Source organism: Pinus tabuliformis, chromosome 7, assembly GCF_031772625.1.
Source record: "Pinus tabuliformis cultivar Carrire ecotype Pingquan chromosome 7, CPIR1, whole genome shotgun sequence".
NCBI lineage: Eukaryota > Viridiplantae > Streptophyta > Pinopsida > Pinales > Pinaceae > Pinus > Pinus tabuliformis.
In genome coordinates this window covers 136,343,611-136,364,687 of record NC_142293.1, presented here as the reverse complement: position 1 = coordinate 136,364,687, position 21,077 = coordinate 136,343,611, and positions in this window count along the sequence as shown.

Here is a 21,077-nt window from a genome sequence, read left to right as displayed (position 1 = left end):
CCGATGATGACAAAAAATTTCAAGTTTATCCTTAATCATATTTAAGGCCCTTAAATATGATCACTGCAAACTTGAAATTTTTTGTCATCATGTGTATTCTTATACTCATAGTAATCTTGGTTTGAAGCTAACACCGAAGATTGCTCTAACCAATCTCTCTTTAGGTCCCTCTTCTTCAAGCTTTGCCTCTCCTTCCGTCGCTGACATCTCATGTCAATTACCCGTCTGCAAACATGCCTGAATATTGGAATGCTGTCTCCTCGAACCCACTTTTCCTCCTGAATATTGGCATGTTGTCCCTGAACCCACTTTTCCTCTCGCAACTTTTCTTCTCGCTCTTATTGCCATCTCTCAGAAACTTCTTTGGAATACCATCAACCGCAAGAACCAAAAAATACCGACCAGAATTTGTGTTTTTGCAACTAGTGATAACAAAAGTTTAGGGTTTGTTTCATTCATGGAGAAACCTCATATAGGCCTAAGTTTTCAGCAGATGAATTAATGATCTACACTTGTACCCACTTGCAGGATCTGGGTACAGAAACTGCAACTTAAATTAATGATCGCAATCCGGTGATTTGATTTCAGTCACTACGTCCTCTTCAATTCGTGAATAGAGAGAAATATTTCAATGCAAGTCTTGACGTGTCTATGTGGATGGAAGGAGAATAGACTCTAGATAACTTCGCTGGCTGAATTTCGCCCTTTCTTTTCCAGTTGATAAATCTGCTGCCAGAGTATTAGGCATCAATTTCAAGTGCCACAATTTCAAGTGATTAACTAAGTGGAAAAAGATTTGGCCCTCGATTCCAAATGGAGGATGGAATGGGTAGAGTTTTAGCTAGGAAACAAAAACATAAATTCAAATACACAACATAACCTGTGTAAAAGTTAGGAACATCCAAAACTCTATTCCAGAAACCCCTACTTTCCATACACACTGAACAACAATACTTTCATCTTAGTTTATACATAATGAGGAAGATAACTCAGACCCACTAGATCTTTCAGGATCTTCCATTATTAGAGAAATCAAAACTAATTTCCAAGCTTACTCAGACCCCTACATGCTCAAATATGCTAAAATAAGTACATTATTATTTGTAGGCTCATTATGTCAGATGAAGGAGGTTATGGATGCACAAGAGACTTGGAAAAAATCCTCATTATGTAGAGTAGGGGAACTTGTGTAACCAACTTATGATTCCATGGTATATCAATCTTGATGTACATTTAGTTTACTTCCTATATGTTACCAAGTTTTGCAGCGTTATGATTCTGTGGTAAAATGCTCAGGAAAATAGTAAAATAAATATTGGTTACTGATTGAGATTGCAGCTTAATTCTCAAGTTTAGTATAATCGTAATGAGATTGGATTGAAAACTGTAAGTGAATGCTTTTCCGTAGGAATGAGTTTCTAAGTTTGTTTGCAACAATTTTAAATTAGAAATAAACTTTAATCTTTGATCTTTAAATCTGAGTGTGTTAATTTAGGTAGCGTAAAAATATTAATTTGAAACTGTCATTTAATCTCTTTTGAAGCCTATCCAAAATTGAAGGTGTGAGCTAGATAAGATCAATAAATTAGTTGAAGTGCTTATTGACTTGTGTGATCCCGGGAATTATATTAGTTACAATTTTATTTGAATTGTTTATTGCCTTAGCTTGACATCATTTGAAGTGATTGAAAGTTAGTATAAGTTTGATTCCTTTTAAATTAGTTTCAATTGATTTTGTATTTAAGAAGCTCTTATCATTGATTTGAGCTTCCTATCATTCAAAGCGAGAGTAGATAATAAAGTGATTTGTTTTGAGCTGTATATTTCAATTCAAGTTGTTTTTAAGTACTGAATCAGAGTGCCTAAGTTGTGATAAAGTATGTCTCAGGTCATGGTTAAAGTAGAATAGTAATTGGAGTTTTGAATTGAACATAGATTTAAAATAGAATAGTGATCTGTGTTTTGAATGAGATAGATTGGATTACAGTAAAATAGGTTTCTTCATTATGTATTTCATGATGTTAGTTTAGGCTAGACGCTCTGATCCTACGTTACCTGCGCTTGTGCCTCGAAGCTTACGAGTCTCAGATTGATAATTTAAATGTTGGAATTATAACACATAATTTCCCCAACATAGATTGAGCGATGCATAAGTTTTTGGTCTACGTTCATCCTCTGATGTGAGTTTGCATCGTTGCTCCTTGATTAGACCCTCAGGCAAGAAGAAAGTATGCTTACATGTTGATGCCATTGCTTTTCACCAAAACTCCATTGTTGCTCAATCAACATGCATGTTATGTTGAACCCCTAGGTAAGAAGAAAGCATGCCCACATTTTGATGCCATAGCTTATGACCAAGACACCATTGTCTTAGTTTTTTCCACCAAAAGAAGAGAAACCAATGATTGCATCATGTATTTCAGATTAAAGTTTTTAGTTGACTTTCGTCAATAAAAACAAGGAAAGGAAGAGATACAGGAACTCCCAGCACATGCATGGTTGTGCATTTGTAATCATGAAATGCATTCTCCTCCTCGAGGATGGAAGAATTGCATGTGGGAATAGGAGGGCATACTTGAGTTTCAACACAGTGTTCGTAGTTGTTCAATGAGGTTACTTTTTTGCATAAATTTCTTAGTCAAATTTAATATAATTTTAATAAAAAAATAAATAAATAAAAATTAAGTTTTGGAGTTTTTATAATATTGATGTTTTGAAATAATTGTCACTGTTAAATAAAAAAAACTAAGAAACTCAGTTACTATTAAGTTATGGTATGTTCTATGCTTATAACAGTTTACTTCTTTCTCTTATTATATTCCACAGATTAGAAATCACATCTACATAAAGTAAAGTGCAGATAGAACATTAAACGATTGACAGAAAACAAGCCAAGACAAGAGACACAAGATGTGGCGGCTAGCCAGGGACAAACCCCACAATGTGTTGGGAAACCCTTTGATCAAATCTTATTTTATCTTCAATAATTCAACAGAGAGAAATAGTACAATAAATTTGATTTATATCAGCAGTAGCAAACCCTAGATCAGCAACATCAACATTAGCGGCTTCATCATCAAAACTAGGGCAGTCGATATCTCACAAACCGACCGTCGAATCGGCTTGATTCCAACACCAAAAGTTGCAGCATTTAGAGGAGGTTCAGATGAACCTACAACATAGTTCAGATGAGGAGATCTTCTGGTCCACGTAGGTCAAACTTCACTTCTGCAGTTGTAGCTTCAATTTCAGCAGCTTCCTTCAAACTAGGGCAGTCGATATCTCACAAACTATCCGTCGGATCAACTTGATTCCACCACCAAAAGTTACAGCCTTTAGAGGAGGTTCAGATGAACCTACAATGCAGATTAGAGGAGGAGGTTTGATGGTCCACGCTGGTCAAAGTTTGGATCTGCAGTTGCAGCTTCAGTTTCAGCAGCTTTCGGCTTCACATGTGTGAGAGAGAGACCCTTTTTTGTGCAGTAGAGAAGAGACTCTTTTCTATGCAATAGAGAGAGAGAGATGTGATGAGATGAGTGAGTGAAAATGAGGAAAAGTCCTCCTGTATTTATGCGCAACTGTTGATGTTTGAATAGATGTGACTGTTGGACTTCTGGGCCTACATGAGTTGTAGCTTGATAATAATTCCATAATCAAAATAAATTCATATCTCCATGAATACTTATCAGAATCAGATGATCTTTAGATCAATCCTACACCTCTCGACGAGAGGAATCTAATGAACATATTATTAGGCATGAATAAGATGACCCACATGAAGTTTGGCCCTAGTTTCCAATTTTAACACTCCCTCTCAACTAGGGAGAACTTCATCTGCAATCTGTTTGTTGATCGCTACTATTCATCCATCAAATGCACTACCCTGTACAGCCTGACCCTTGCCCTGCTCTACTCTATTCTATCTATTCTTCTTTGTCTTGTTCTACCCTGTACTGATCTATACTACTCTGCTGTACTCTGCTTTGTTTTGTTCTGCTATGCTTTTGTTTTGTTCTACTCTGCTTTTATCTGAATTATGAAGAAGAAGAAGAAATGATTGAGGATGTATCATACTAATTTAAAGTCAGCCTCATAGTATGTACCACTGGTCCCAGACTAGTCTCAACTAACCCAAAGTCAGTGTCATAGTATGTACAACTCCTACCACTGGTCCCAAACCAGTAACATCCTCCACTGACTCAAAGTCAGTCTCAGAGTGCGTACCACTGGTCCCAGACCAGTAACAACCGACCTGAAGTCAGTGTCATAGAATGTACCACTCCTACCACTAGTCCCAGACCAGTATCATTGATCCTAGATCAATGGAGGTCATCCTAGCATAGGGAGTATGGTAGATACAACAATGCATCCATCGATACTACTATGGTCCCTAACTTCATTTCCCTACTCATTGATCAGATGAGAGGTACTTCCCATGAGTCCCAGACTACATGGGTAGGATGCCTCGTCAAGAGAGCTAATCAATCTTGTCCTCACAGGAGAACACATTAAGCCTGCTACAATCACCATGGAGAACACATCAATCCAGGCCACCATGGAGAACACATCAATCTAGACCTCACAGGAGAACACATCAATCCTGCTACAATCGCCATGGAGAACACATCAATCCAGGCCTCACAGGAGAACACATCAATCCTGCTACAATCGCCATGGAGAACACATCAATCCAGGCCTCACAGGAGAACACATCAATCCTACTACAATCGCCATGAATAACACATCAATCCAGGCCTCATAGGAGAACACACCAATCCTGCTACAATCACCATGGAGAACACATCAATCTAGGCCTCACATGAGAACACATCAATCTTGCTACAATCGCCATGGAGAACACATCAATCCAGGCCTCACAGGAGAACTAATCATCCTGCTACGCAGGAGAGTGAATCATCCTGTTCCACAAGAGAGCAAATCATCTTGTCCCATAAGAGAGCGAATCATCTTGTTCCAGTGCACACCACCAGGGGAGGGTGAGCCACCCTATGGTCGTATGTTGCTCCAGTAAGAACTGCAAGCCCTCAGAGCTCCTAGATATCAATGTATGCAACATGCAGGACCCTTGTACAAGGGTTTCTTGACAACTCCAAGTCGTTTGGGAAAATCACAGACTAGATCATTCCTCGGGGCTTTGACAAGGTGTATCGACTTGTACATCATCTTAATGCAATGGAGCCTCCTTGCTCATCAACTTACCATATCCCAGATGATGTCTATCTGCTGGATAAATCAATGAATACAAGATTCCTCAATAATCGAATCCCACCTCTGGTTGTTACAGAGAATCACAGTGGTATGTGTTCAAACAGCTCACTGAAGAGCTTCCCCAACTAGGCAGCTTCATATGAGATCATACTTGTAGATATGTATCTAGCCTCGGTGGTGCTTATGGCAACCGAATTCAGCTACCTGCTCATCCATTATATCGAAGTAGAATCCAAAGAAAAACAACACTAAAAGTGCTCCAGTGATCCTCCACACTACCTGCCTAATCAGCATTCGAATAATCATGCAGTTTCATATTTCCGGTAGTGTATCTCAATCCATGAGAGATTGTGTCCTGAAGACATCTCAAAATATTATTGGCACCAATCTAGTGAGGCTCAACCAAATATGAGCTCACAATGCTAACTTCAAAACAAATGTTTGGTCGGAGGTTCACTAAGAACATCAACGCGAATGAGTTTTTGAAACTCAGAGGCATTTCCCAAATCTGGTCCGACATCACTACCATATAACTTCCGAAAGTTAAGATCCTCGAGGTAGTCACAGGCTTGCAGTTCATCATACCAAATCTTTTCAGAATCTTCACCACATATTTTCCTTGAGATAGGAAAATTTCCCTTGGCTTCTGCCACACTTCAACTCCTTCGTTCTTCATTTCCAATTCAGAATCCAACTCCCTCTTACATTTGTGAATGAGAGGGTATGCACCTGTTAGAAAGAGGTCATCCACATACAACACCAGTTTGAGAGGTTTTTCATCTTCAACATTAAAGTAAAGGTTAGGATCGACTTCACTCCTAGTGAATCCCAGCTTCATCAAGTAGCTATTGATCCTCTCATACCATGCTCAGGGTGCTTGCTTCAGCCCATTGAGAGCCTTCCTGAACCTGCATACATGAGATTTTCAATCATAAATCTCAAATCCTTCAGGTTGCTCCACGTAGACCTCTTCTTTGATCGAACCATGCAAGAACACGGTCTTGACATCCATTTGATGTAGGCTCCATCCTTGTGAAGCCGCAAGGGCTATGATCGAGCAAATGGTCATATATCTAGCAACAGGTGCAAATATCTCATCATAGTCTTTACCTTCCTTCTGGGAGAAACCACGAGCAACAAAATGAGCCTTATACTTTTCCGTACTTCCATCTGCTGCATGCTTTATCTTGTAAAGCCATTTTGACATAACAACTGTCTTGTCCTGGGGTTTGGGAACTACTTCCCAGACATCATTCTTCATAATAGACTCATATTCTTCGGTCATAGCATCCTTCCATTCTTGATGCTGGACGGCATCTGAGAATGATGAAGGCTCATTTTGTATGATCGTGCTCATGATGGTCAGGTATCCTTGATACCTATTAGGTTTCTTACTTTCACAGAAGGTTCCTCGAGGCACATCATGTCTTTCAGCATCATCAAGTATCCCCCTAAGCCATGAAGGCCTCTTCCTAGAAGGGGAAGGCTCAGGTGGATAAATAGGATCCATGGGTTCCTCCACATCAGGCATTGTTACATTATCTACCCATAGAAACTTCGGAAGTCTCTGGATAGCTTCCACAATTATACGGTTCTTCCTTTCTGCCACACCATTCTGCTCAGGAGTATGTGGAGTAGTAGTCTCCCTCTTAATGCCAGCCTTAGATATGCCTGAGTGAACCAACTATAATATATCGGAGGTCTTGCTTTGGCTTGAGGGCAATGGTCCCCATTTGAGCTTTCCTTTGGCACATCCTGGACATACACCATCTTTCTCTACTCGGAATTCGGGCATCCCTGTCACCATTTGTCTTACACTGAGTAGAGCTTTATAATGAAGGGGGGCAAACCTCTGATGCCAAAGTTCGGATTGAAAAGATGTGTCATAAGACATGACACCTAGCGAATTTCTGTTGGGTCCCTATAATACTAGTGATTACCCCATTACTATTGTACTTATACCCTTTATTTATATTGTTGTGCCCCTATTACCCCCATATTGTTATTTTTGTGCCCCATAGAATCCCTCTATTGTTATTTTTGTTGCTTTATATTATTATTGTTAGGTCGGCTGGATTATATTGTGACTCCTCAGACTCCTATATATAGAAAGGAGGTTTTGTCATTTGAATCATCCAAAAATTGTTCATTTATGTAATGTAAAGTAGGTTTCCCCCTTAAAGAGGCTGAATTCTAAGGCGTTCATCTATCTTTTCTATCTTTTCTTGAGCTGGTTTCATAACATTTGGTATCAGAGCTTTGGATTCTAGGGTTTCGCTGCTCCAAACAGGTCATTGTGGCATTTTCGCTATAACTATTTTTCTGTGACGTTTCAGAAGTCACAAAAAAAACCCATTTGAGAATCATTCGCGCTGAATCTTGGGTCCAAATTTCATAGCTTTTTGCGTGATATTTGCAGAGATATGATCTGAGGAAGTTGGTATTTTTGCAGACTCCTGAATTACATTCAAAACAGGTGACCTAGGAAAAATTGTCATAACTTTCTCTCTGAGGATCGGATTGAAATTTCGTAAGAAGTTACAAAAAGAAAACGGACTGTAGTTTCTTTTATGCATTTTTCAGATCAATAGGTCAAAACAATGACCCGTGGCACGTCGTACAAGTTTGCTCTACTAAACTAGTCTATAAGCAAGTCACTGTGGGAGATTTCGCATAATTCTTTCTTGGAGAAACCAATTTGGGTCAGACTTGTGGCATTGGAAAGAGGACTCAGAAGGCTACTACAGGTTAAAATTTCAGAACTGAATGATCTGAAATTACAGAGAGACATTAGATTCAATATTAGGCTTCTACAAAGTGAAAAAAGGTGTGTAGTTTTTTTTTTTAATTTTTGCATAAGCTTGGTTTGAAGGAATTCAAAGGGCATAGTAAAGCATTATTATCGGTAACTGATGCCCCAAGGAAAGAAAATGCAAACACCTAGTAAGGAACTAGAAAGCTCTAGCATGACTCATGAAGAAGAGGAATAAATGCTACATGATATATCAAAATTACAAGAACAAGTGCAGCAAATGTCACGCTCACAAAAGCTAACAGAAGCTAAGATAAATGGCATGGAATCTAAGATAAAGGGCATGGAAGCTAAGATGGATGATTCGAACACAGATTTGAAGAGAGACATGGCAGATTTGAAGACAGACATGGACGAATTGAAGATAAATATGAATAAGTTGCTACAAGAAATGGGCACTAAGGATGAAAGGGTACTAAAGGAAACCCATGATGAGAATAAAAGAAATGTTAATCATGATTCCATAGATGCTAATGTTGGATCAAAGATTCACCATATTCCAAGAATCGATATGAGGAAGTTTGATGGCAAGGATCCTGCCACATGGACATTACAGATGGAGCAATTCTTCGATCTCAATAATGTGCAAAACACACAAAAGGTACGTATGGCAACTGTATATTTGGAACCAAATCAGTTTGTATGGTATCAATGGCTTTGCTCTCATAAACAATTTATCACTTGGGCAATTTTTATGGAAGAATTGATAGCACATTATGAGGATACAAAAAGCAACACTTTTTTTAGCCAATTGATAAGTCTCAAACAAAAGGGTTTAGTAATGGAGCACATTGAGGAGTTCCAAAAATTGAACTTAAGAGTAAAAGATATTCTAGAGGAGCATAGGGTTGATGTGTTCATAGGGTCTTTAAAGGATAATATCCAACATGATGTTCGCCTTTGGGAACCTGATTCATTAGAGAAGGCATTCAGGTTAGCAAGAAAAATGGAAAGCAAAATTATGGCAACCAGGAAGCACACCACTCACAACTATAAAGATGGAAGTGTTGTTGCCCCTAGTCTTCCACAACCTATAAGGTTGTCACCACAACAATTGGAAGAAAAAAGAGCAAAAGGGCTTTGTTACAGTTGTGATAGAAAATACACTAAAGGTCATAAGTGTGACGAGAAGAAATTATTCTACATAGATTGTGAAGAGGAAGAAGAAAAGGAGCAAGAAAGGTCAAAAGAAGAGGATATACTCCAGGAACAAAGCCTAGATGAAGAACAATTAAATCCGACCATATCTTGTAATGCATTGGCGGGAATTACCACTCCTCAAACCATAAAGATAGAAGGACAAATCAAGAAGAAAAAGGTAATAGTGTTGATTGATTCAGGAAGCACCCAAAATTTTATTCATTGTAGGGTAGCAAAAGAATTGAATTGCTTCCTATATCCAGCACCAAAGTGTCAAGTGATGATTGCAAATGGAGGAACAATAAATTGCTCTGGAAGGTGCCATAATATCAAGCTATCCATGGGAGAATATGTATTGACTAGCCCAATGCTTTCCATTCCAATGAGAGGTGCTGATGTTGTACTAGGAGTCCAATGGCTACAATCCTTGGGTACAATAGCTTTTAATTTTCAAGAACTTTTCATCAAATTTTCTACGGAAGGAAAGGAAGTTGAACTAAGGGGTATTGCAGGGAAACCAGGAAAGATAATAAGCTCTAATGGTATGAAAAAGCTTCTAAAAAAGGAGCAAAGAGGTGTAATTGCACAATTATGTTCACTAGATGTTTCCACATCGGAATCATCTATTTCTCCAGATCTCCAAAAATTCTTGGACAATCATTCCAGGGTATTTGAGACTCCCAAAGGTCTCCCACCTATGCGTGATCATGATCATGCTATTCATTTGATTCCAGGAAGTGTTCCTCCAAACATCAGGCTGTACAGATATCCCTATGTCCAAACAAGTGAAATTGAACGTATGGTTGCAGAAATGCTAGAGGCTGGTATAATTCAACCGAGTCATAGTTCTTTCTCTGCTCCAGTAGTATTGGTGCACAAGAAGGATGGATCATGGCGCATGTGTCCGGATTATAGGGAGCTCAACAAGCTCACTATTAAAGATAAGTTCCCCATTCTTGTCATTGATGAGTTACTGGATAAATTGCATGGATCAATTTACTTCACCAAGTTGGATCTTCGTTCGGGATATCTTCAAATCAGAATGAAGATTGAAGACATTCCGAAAACATCATTTAGAACTCATGAGGGTCATTATGAATTTTTGGTCGTGCCTTTTGGCCTTACCAATGCACCTTCAACATTTCAAGGTTTGATGAATTCAATTTTCAAACCATTCCTTAGAAAATTTGTGTTAGTATTTTTTTAGGATATAATAATCTACAGCAAGTCTTGGAAGGATCATGTTGAACATGTTGACAGGGTGCTACAACTATTGGAGGAGAAACAATTATATGCAAAAAGATCCAAATGTTTCTTTGGAGTCCAGGAGGTGGAATATTTGGGTCATATTGTATCTCATGAAGGAGTTAAGGTAGACCCTAGCAAAATTAAAGCCATTAAGGAATGGAAAATCCCCACATCCATAAAGCATCTGCGAGGATTTCTTGGGTTGACAGGGCATTATCGCAAGTTTTTTAAGAATTATGGGAGAATAGCAACACCTCTAACAACATTATTGAAGAAAGATGCATTTTCATGGACTCCGGAAGCAACAAAGGCCTTTGAACATCTTAAAGAGGCAATGTGCCAAGCACCGGTCTTAGCTACACCGGACTTCACAAAAACCTTTATTGTGGAATGTGATGCTTCAGGAAATGGAATTGGTGCTGTTCTAATGAAAGATGAAAGACCCATTGCTTTTGAAAGTCGTCCAATCAAGGGAACGTTTTTAAGCAAAGCTATTTATGAGAAGGAAATGTTGGCAATATTCCATACACTTAAGAAATGGCGACCCTACCTAATGGGAAGACACTTCAAGGTAAAAACGGATCATGATAGCCTTAAATAATTTTTAGAACAAAGATTATCCTCTAAAGAGCAACAAAAGTGGCTCACAAAGATGTTGGGTTATGACTTTGAAATCATCTACAAAAAAGGGAAGCAAAATGTGGTGGCAGATGCACTCTCAAGAAAGGATGAGGATGTGGAAGCATTATTGTGCGCCATTTCTATTATCCAACCAAATTGGATAAATGAAGCAAGGGAGGAATGGAAGAATGACGAAGAAGTTTGGGCACTTATTCGAAAGCTACAACAAGATTCCATTACGTCTGATACATTTAGCTGGAAAAATGATTCGTTATGGTACAAAGATCGCTTATAACTCTGTAAGAATTCCCAGCTAAAACAAAAGATTCTGATGGAATTGCACACTTCTCCCTTAGGAGGGCACTCAAGATTTTTAAAAAATTACCACAGGGTTAAGAAGGAATTTTTTTGGGATGGCCTTAAATCAGATATTCAAAAGTTTGTGGCGGAATTTTTGGTTTGCCAACAAAATAAAGTTGAAACAATTAAGACACTGGGTCTACTACAACCTTTATCCATTCCAAGCCAACGTTGGGAGGAGGTTTCAATGGATTTTATCACAGGTTTACCCAAGTCTGAGGGAAAAAGTGTCATCATGGTGGTAGTTGATAGACTTACCAAGTATGCACACTTTTGTGCATTATCACATCCATTTAAAGCCAGTACAGTTTCTACTGCATTTATGGAAACAATTCAAAAGCTACATGGAAACCCAAAGATTATTGTAAGTGACAGAGATCCCATTTTCACTGGAAATTTTTGGACATAATTATTTTCTTGTCTTGGTACTCAGTTAGCTCATAGCTCGTCTTATCATCCTCAATCTGATGGGCAAACTGAGATAGTAAACAAATGTTTGGAAGGATATCTTCGTTGCTTTGTATCTGATAAATAGACACAATGGGTCAAATGGTTGCCTCTGGCTGAATGGTGGTATAACACTTTCCATCAACCTGATATAATGAATCAACACGAAACCCAAGATTAAAGGCATCTTTAACATTATTTTTCCATATACATACCTTGCCATCGCTAAAGGTTACCTTGTAGCCTTTGTCTTCCGTTGTCGAGATGGACACCAGGTTCTTTTTTAGGGCATGTGAATTTAATACATCCTGGAATTTCTAGCCTTCTTAAACGTTTGTCCTCTTCCTTGATTCCCAGCTCTCCTCTTACCTTTGCTATTGAATTTTTCATTCCTTTGATTACCATCAGAGGGATTTTAACACATATTTCATTAAATTTGGAAGTATTCAGTGGATCTAGAATTTAAAACTTTAACTAGATTAAGTTTTTTCAAAATGAGGAATTAGAAAGTCACTTAGTTCACTAATTTTAATGTAGATATTTGGTGGGCTCCAGTATTGTAGCAATAATGCTACAACTCCTGAAACTCCATTCTTTAATTTTATCAACCCGGTAGTTCGTAACAAACTTGGAAGCGACGGTGCTGTATGCACAAGTACTAGCTCTTGCCGCAGCTGTCACTTGGTCAGCTGGCACAAGTCCACTAGGAGATTAAGCCAAATTCTATGAGCTCTTAGAAGAAGCTTTTTAATTGATGGATTAAAGCTAACTTGAAGGAAGCTAATCTAATTGCAAAAAGAAACTGAAAGCCAAAAAGAAACGCAAACCCTAGCAAACCCTAATTCTACCAGCTAGTCCTACTGACGCAAAGGAGAGCATGCAAACTACTGAAAGAGATGCCATTACTTATATGAAGGTAAAATACATGTTTCTAGACTACCTCTGTCTGAAGAAAACATCTTTTTATATTTTTGATTAAGTTTTTGGAATTATCATGCATGTGCTTTTAACTATTTTTTACTGTGCAGAGGTGAATCAAGGAGGAGAAATGCTTGGGAAAGGTTGGGAAGGTTCAAAGAGGGTCTAAGGGTCCCTAACACCCTTCCAGAGAGTCTCACAAAGTTTGGCTGCCAAGAAACCGTGTTTATGAGCTTCTACAGGAAGTCTGCAGGGGTTCTACAGGATGTTCAGGATTTCTACAGGATGTTCTGTAATTCTTCTACAAGATGTTTCGAAATGGGATTTTGGAGCATGGATGGAGGGAAAAAGATGGAGGAATGAGTATGGAGGTGAAATAGGGGTGTGAACAGGTCTAGGACTTGGTGGATGAGGCTAAGGAGCAGTTGGATTTGTTCAAGGATGGAGGAAGCGATGATGCACAAGAATGTAGGAATTAGGGCAAGGTGGAGAAAGTATGGCAAATGAAGGATATGAATCATGGACTAAGGGTTGGAGCAGATTATCTGATGGATTATGGGTAGATAGAGAAGGATAACAGGTGCTCTGCAAGTTATTTTTCGAATTTAACAAATGAAGACTTGGAAAATCAAGAACCTAATTACCTTGACCTAATCTGACCTAGATAATAGCAAAAGAAATGGAACAAAAGTTTATTTGCACAAAATCAGATGAACTAACTATGCAACTAAGCAATCATAAACCTAAGCATGCAATCAAAACTGATATCAGGTTTGACAACTAAGAATCCAACACTAATACTTGCATGGTGAAGCAAAACATCGTTTTTGTGGGCAGCAAGGTCACCTTTGTCCCAACTCACGATCCCACTGAGGGAGAGGTAAGATCAGAGGTGCTTGAGCCCCTTTTTCGAAAGATCCTTTATGTTATTAATCTATCCAAATCAATCTGAACATGAAAATCTACTTTAATCATCAAAAGCAACCTAAATAACACAACAAGATTTAGATCTAAATGGCGGATTTTATTCTAAGAATGCAGCAAAGACACATGAAAGTAAACAAAGGAGGTACTGGGCACTTGAGATGGGCCCAACCCCAAGAGCTACAGCCTCCTAAGAGATATTTAGAGCTAGTGCAAAGCTGGATTCATCTTTATTGATCAAGAAATGAAGAGTTACATCAAAACTGTCCACAAGGAGAACTTGAAAATGAGCTGACAACAAAACTAATCTATTGCCTAAAAATCGAACTACAAAATGACTACAACAAGACTATGAAATGACTAACTACCAGCTAACCAAATTGAGGCCCTAAGCCTTCTTATTTATACAAATTGAGGACCCAACAGTCCTCCTAAACTTTAGGGACTCGGCTACCCAAAACTTGTAGTTAACAGCAGCCCTACTTGACCTACTTGGCTGCCCTTGTGCTAATTGATTTGGTGGCCTTTGAACTCCGAGCTGATGGTGGAGAATTCGAGGTAAGGGCCCATAAATGAAGGGGGAACCTTCCTACAAATCCTCTCCCCTGTTCTCCCACAAATTTGGCTGCCAAGTGCTCATTAAGACCTTCAAATTTGTCTCCAAATTGACCAAAAGGCTACACAAAGCACCCATTAGACTTGTTGGCATAATGACTAACCAAATTCACTCTATTAGCATAAATATAATCAAAAAAATGCAATAAACTAATGAGAATGGTGGATTAAGTCGAATTAGGAGGTTGAATGAGCCCAAATAATTATCCATTTTTGGGGCTCATCATCACCCCCCTACTGAAAGTGTTGCTCATCCTCTGAGCAACCAATCTATCTCCTCATTTTTGATGGCCTTGGTGGCCTCCTTGTCATGTCAAGCTTCTGAAGTGATGTCCTCTTCTCTATCATGAAACCATGCTTATATCTTTGCTTCTTCCCACTACTTGCTCCTTTTTCTAGAGAATTCTCAGCTTTGGTATGATTGGTGCAAATATATTCAATCTGATGGTGGCAATGGTGGTGAAAGGAGATGAAATCAGTGGAGGATGGAAGAAAATAGTGGTTTCATGCCTCCTCAACAAACTTCAAGCTTCAAATCCCTCTCCATAATTGATTCTGGCCTGCCCAAAGTCTTCTACAGGATGTTTCTGGTAAAAATACAGAACTTCCTGTAGAAAGTCCTGTAGCTTCCTGTAGAAGGTTGAACCATGACTAAATTGTGTCCGAACCCTGAAAGAAAATGAGTGTTCATGGAGGGGATGGATTTTCTTAGGGTGGCCAGCACAGGTGCTGCCTCCCTAGCTAAAATCTCGGCCAATTTCTCCTTCTGCTGCCCTTTCCCCAAACTTCCTGTAGAAATGCCTGTAGTGGCTAGTTTCTGGCTTCCTGTAGAAGCAGTTGGCACTGTCTTAGCCTGCTTGGCTGAGGGTGCTTTTTCCTTTAGCTTGGCTGATGCTGTCTTAAGGGTGTCTTACTGGCCTGGGATTTCTCAGTCCTCTCTATCCTACTCTGCAGTCTTTTCTCCCTAGATGTTTGTGTTATTTTACCACCCACTGTTTTGGCCTCAACATCCTGTTTTTTTCTCCTACTTTTCCTCTTTCTTTTCTGCTGGCCTTTCCGGTGATGGTCTGCCCTGCGTTTCCTTGCCCTTAGCTAGTTTCTCTATCTCAATTTGCTCCTTTTCCTCGCTGCTGGAGGAAGTGAGTTCTTCGGCCAAAATTCGGATGTCATCATCCTTAGACATATTCCAAAAAATTCCCCAGGAGAGAGGGACCGTGTAAGTATGGAGTGCATCTTCCATGAGGAGCTTGATAAGCCCATGATGGGCTAGCTTGTCTGGTGTCCCCTACCTTAGCTTTGTGGCACATTCCATCAAGGATTGCAGGAGGAAGTAGGGGATGCTCAATTTTTGTTTTGAGGGCAGATCCATTTGATGCCTGAGTTCTGTTAGTAAACAGAAATGATAACCATATACGATGCTGAATCGCCCCTCACAGGTAATATACTTCATAACTTGAAGGCTGACCTCGCTCCAATAATGGCTGAAGGATGGCTCTCCGGACCCCATTCTTATCCTCTGAAAACTGTTCTTCTGGTAGAAAAAATTCCTTTTTAGCTTTTTGGCCCAATGACCAATCCTCTTTACTCCATGATGTCCCCAATGGCAGCTCAGTGACTCGACTAATGAGTTGTGGGGTCAGGTTTAGGGTCAACCCTCTGAAATTTACAGTGGCCAGTATTTTGGATTTAGGCTGCAGGGATATTAGGAATTCTTTGGTTACCTCATCATCATAGCCTTGGATTCTGTCACAGAAGGTCATCCAATTGGCATGGGTAAACAGGTTTACCACCTCGGGAGTTCCCCTCAATTTTTTTGTATTTTCCTTTGCACCAAATCCCCATTTAGAATGCTGCTGTTGCCCAAATTCGACTGACAAAAGGGAATTAGGCTCTCTTAGATAAGGCGCAGAGCTTGTTTTTTATTCCAACCACATAACAGTCACAAAATTTTTTATGCACAAGTAAGCCTTACAGTGGTTTATCATTATCATATGGAGCATTTGTTAACAAGAACCTTGGAAGAGAATGTGATGCAGCGCTATTTGAAAGAAATTCCGTGTATCCCACGAGCAAACCACCATTCTTGACCCACAGGCAGACTGGTTTTAATTGTCCCCATTTCAACCAAGCTACTTCACCACTTTTCGAAATATCATGCATGGGAATGGTGTTTTTGAGCCTACCTTTCTTCAAGCTCCAAACTTGCTGAAGAAAAACTCAGGCTCCTCTGCTTCAGAAGGATATAATGTACTTCCTGTAGAAGACCCCTCCCGTTTCCTATAGAATGTTATTCTGCCTTTGAGTGAGCCTGATACACTAGAGAAATTCGAACCAGGCCGCAAAGCTCAGTGGAGGACGATAGGTTAACCAATTGTGGGAGCAGAGGACGCATACTTTAGCTAAGAATGTTGCAAGTGCAAATTAATCAGCGGATGGTGAGAGTCAGTCGAGCATTTTTAATTGTGGCGTGATTTGTGGTGAGGTGGAAGAGACATGCATTGGCCCATGCAAACTGTTGGTCCCCTGTAGTGCTTAACTATTTTTTCTCTGCCTGTAATTTCGTCCATCAATCACGCTGAAGTTTAACTATCCATCACTACCTGTTTTCTAATTCCCTCTTGAGATGGCTGAGCGCACGTGTCTCATTCACCCACCGAGTGCTATTGAACTGGATGACGGTGGTCAGTTAGCTGGCCACTGATTTTTTTAATCCCGACCATCTCATTGCTCATGCAGTTTCTAAATTACATTCATGCAATCAGAGGAATGAGTTTCAGTCACGTACCTGGAAGTCCAATGGCTGCTGTGAGGTGTTGTGGCTTGTCATTTGCTGCATGCACTGGTTTTTGCGGTTGCATGTGGCTTGGCTACTGATTTTTTTTTGTTGTTTTCCTTGTGCAGGTGTCCTCTGACCAGATCTAAGCTACAAGCATTTGTTTCCACGTTCAAATCTGCAACTTCAAGCTGCTGCTACTGAATTTCACAGGACCAGAACTTGTTTTCGCCATTGCTCCCAAACGGTAAACCGGATTGATCTGAAACTTTCTGAGTGCATTCGTATCATCATTATGCACCTCCCATAGCAAAATCGTGATCAATGGATGCACAGATTTCGAGAAAAATGGAAAATGGCTGAATATTTCAGAGATCAATTTCTCAGAAACCGTGCATCGGAATCGGCTGAAACTGCTTGGGTAGGTTACTATCACCCATATGCATATCCCCATGAAACAGGTTTTGAAACGGATGCATGGATATGGAGAAAATGCAAAAATGGTTGATAGTGATGGAGGCTGATTTCTAGGAAATCGTGCACCGGAATGGCCTGAAACTGCTCGAGCATGTTGCCATCATCCCTATACAATTCTCTGTAAAACGATTTTTCAAAAGGATGCATGGTTTTCAAGTTATGGTAAAAACAAATTTTGTTCTATGTATTTTCTCTTCAAAGCATTTTGCAAGTTTTTGCATGGAAAGAAAAACTGAGCTTGGGCTGTGATGCAGGTATGGAGATGATGGAGGAGGAGTTTGAAGATTGCAGGAGGACTTTTGAACCCTTGAGGAAGCTACCATGTTCGCCAAACTACTTTTTTTTAAATCCATTTCTAGCTTCCTATAATTTCTACAGGAACTTCCTGTAGAAGCACAATGAAGAAGCACAATGAGGTGGAAAAGATGATGGAAAAGGGTGAGGAATGGGAACATGGATGCTTGCAGGCATAACCAATGGATTACAAGCTTTAGATCCCCTTCCAAGATTGAATCTGGCTCGCTTGAAGGTTCTACAGGATGTTTCCTGTAGAAATATAGAACTTCCTCTAGAAGGCACAAAAACTCCTTTGTCTTTATCTTGAGTGATCCTCCTGACTTGCAATGTCATTGCTGCAACCTGAAATTATTCAATGGAAATTAGATTTATTTTTCTTTTTCTTTTTCTCTTTTTTTTGAAAAACAACTAGGGCGCCTCATGGAGGTTTTCACCCTAATTGCCTGCCCTGGGAGCCTCCAAGGGAGGTTTTCACCCAGAGATCTTATTCTCTTTTCTCTTTTTTCCAAACCCATTGACCGCCTCATGGAGGTTTTCAATCAATGAGCCAATCTAAGGCGCCTCCGAGGAGGTTTTCACCTTAGATTTGTATTCTCTTCTTATTTTCATTATTTTCATTTTTTTCTTTTTTTTCTTTTTTTTTTCTCTACCCTACCCTACTTGAAAAACAAAATCATTTTCAAGTATAAGAATACTTCTAATGGAGCCATGTGCACATCGAGATTAGAGACAAAATGATGTGGCGGCTTGAGATGCATGCTTTGACAGGTATCCGAATTTCAGAGACCAAATGATCTGACTTTGAAGGGATCAAACATAGCTGAAGAAGATAGTACCGCTGCAACTTAGTGACCGTCTGAAACCATATCTCAATATAGCTCTGATATCCTTGGTCCTTTTGCTGATCTGGATCATTCTTCATGTCACCTTCTATCATGACCTTCTCATCTTCCTCTTTTTTCTGATCTTTCTCTTGAGTACATGGAGGACTTGATGGTAACCATGAGGGAACTCTCTCGATCTCTAATTTTGATTTTTTCTCTTCATCAAGTGCAGCCCATGGTTCTTTGATCTCCTCTTTTGAATCTTCTTTTGCCTGATGTGGTCCATCAATGCTTTCAATATAGTCTCTTTTTTGCAATACTCTTGCTGAGCTATGGTGAAGATCATTGAGCTCAAGAGCAGTTGTTTGGACATGTTGTGCCTCAGCTTTGCAATTGGTTTGAGATGCTCCATGGTATGGTTTTGGAAATGGTGGTACGGGTAGTTGAGTGGAGGTGTGTATTTGAAATGGATGTAGATGTGGTTGTGGTTGGGTAGGCATTTGGGGTTGCCTTGGTGGAGGAGGAGGTGATGGTTTCGGTTGAGCAGGTGGTGGAGGAAAAGAAGTGGGAGGAGTGTTGTACTGGGGCCTCCACCCCTGATGAGGTGCATTCCACTAAGGCTGTGGCTGAGCATAAGAGTGAAACGAATGAGCAGCTGGTTGGGCATAATATGGATCTATGAAGGAACAAGGAGGAGGTGTGAACCAGGAAGGATGAGCAGGGGGACCCCAAGAAGGCATGAAAGTAGCTTGATAGGGGTCATAATAGGTCTCGGATGTCCCTTGCAGTTCCTGCTGATAAGATCTAGGTTCATGTGGCCTCCTTTGGTTCATATAATAGAGTGATTCAGTGGCTCCCTTGGCTCTTTGATATGCAACTTTGATTCTGGGCAAGGAAGGGCACTAATTCGTAGGATGGTCTCTTTCACAGACAAAACACACTTCTATGGAGTGCAATGGACATTCATTCCTAGGATGCTTTCTAGTGCACCTGAGACAAAAGATGACCAAAGCCCTCTTGGCTTCCTCTTGCTTCTTTTGGATCCACAGGGTATCCAATTGCATGGCAAGAAACTGCCTCATATCACTCTTGAAATCTTCTATCTGATCTTCAAATTCGTCTTTTGACAAGGGACTGCTCCCAACGTTTTTGCTTGTAGCCATTTGCTCCAGAGGAATGGTTTATTCTTCTTCTTCCCTTGAGGTTCTTCAAATATGTCTTGCTGTCCACCTAAGGCTTCTTTAATCACAGCCATCGAAGAAGAGAGAAGGTTGGCTGTGTGAAGTGGTGGGGGTGTTGTGCAATCATTTTTCTAACTTATCTCTACTCCTACAAGGCATGAAATGAAATCTTTTTGGTTGATTTTTGCATTTTTCTTCTTGTACCTCCAAAACTAAAATAGGTTGAACTGCAACTAACTATCTTGCTGAAACGAAAATGCGGAATTGAAATGAAAGCATGAAAGGACTAATCTATTTTGCTCAAATGAAATTGCAGGAATGAAATGCTAGGCTACGCTTGCGGAATTGAAATGCTAATTTACGCTTGCAAAAATGAAATTGCGGAATTGAAATGCTAATCTATGAAAGCAAGAAATGCTAATCTAATTTTTCATAAACGAAATTGCATAATGGAAATGAAATAAACTACTTAGCAGAAGATTGTAGTGGAAAATAGAAGAAAAGCAACAATCGCCAATACTCTGACGCTTCCCCGGCAACGGCGCCAAAAAGATGGTGGGCTCCAATATTGTAGCAATAATGCTACAACTCCTGGAACTCCCTTCTTTAATTTTATCAACCCAGCAGTTCGTAACAAACTTGGAAGCGACGGTGTTGTATGCACAAGTACTAGCTCTTGCCGCAGCTGTCACTTGGTCAGCTGGCACAAGTCCACTAGGAGCTTAAGCCAACTTCTATGAGCTCTTAGAAGAAGCTTTTCAATTGATGGATGAAAGCTAACTTGAAGGAAGATAATCTAATTGCAAAAAGAAACTGAAAGCCAAAAAGAAACGCAAACCCTAATTCTACCACCTAGTCCTACTGACGCAAAGGAGAGCATGAAAACTACTGAAAGACATGCCATTACTTTTATGAAGGTAAAATACATGTGTCTAGACAACCTCTGTTTGAAGAAAACATCTTTTTGTATTTTTGATTATGTTGTTGGAATTATCATGCATGTGCTTTTAACTATTTTTTACTGTGCAGAGGTGAATCAAGGAGGAGAAATGCTTGGGAAAGGTTGGGAAGGTTCAAAGAGGGTCTAAGGGGTCCCTAACACCCTTCCAGAGAGTCTCACAAAGTTTGGCTGCCAAGAAACCGTGTTTATGAGCTTCTACAGGAAGTCTGCAGGGGTTCTACAGGATGTTCAGGATTTCTACAGGATGTTC